This window comes from Egretta garzetta, unplaced genomic scaffold (assembly GCF_000687185.1).
Source record: "Egretta garzetta isolate BGI_Z169 unplaced genomic scaffold, ASM68718v1 scaffold207, whole genome shotgun sequence".
NCBI classification, from domain to species: Eukaryota; Metazoa; Chordata; class Aves; order Pelecaniformes; family Ardeidae; genus Egretta; species Egretta garzetta.
The window spans coordinates 1,490,413-1,491,015 of record NW_009260185.1 but is presented as its reverse complement, the minus strand read 5'-3'; positions in this window follow the sequence as shown (position 1 = coordinate 1,491,015).

The window sequence follows — 603 nt, the reverse complement described above, 5'->3', positions numbered from 1 at the left end:
CACCCACCCCCAGGACAGCCGGGCTCCATCAGGCGTATCGGTGACTTGGGCAGACAAACGCCATCACTCCCAATGTGTGTGTGTCCTGACCCCCCTTTTTCTACCCCCAGCTTTTACTGCTGAGCATGACTTCGTATGGTGTGGGGTATTCCTCTGGTCACTTGGGGTCCTGGCTGTGTCCCCCCCCCAGCCCCCTCACGGGTGGGGTGGGGTGAGACCAGAAAAGGCCAGGACTGTGTGTAAGCCCTGCTCAGCGGGGACGAACACATCCCTGGGTCATCTTCATCGCAGACCCCAAGCGCAGCCCCGTACAAGCCACTGGGAAGGATTTTAACTCTATCCTAGCCAAAGCCAGGACGGGGGTGGGGGGTGCCCTTAGCGTAGGACGGTGACTTAGGCAAGGCTGTCCCTTTGTGCCCCCCCCTTGTCTGTGCTGATCGCAGTATCATTCCCATTGCCAGGAGGGCGTTGTAATTTCCTAATAATTGGGGAATAACTGAAACATCAATTACGCTTTTCCACAAAATGGGGTGGGGGGGTGAGCATCGTGCTGTCGGATGAATATTGCACTTAAATGCATTTTGCCTTGGGGCATCCCCCGGG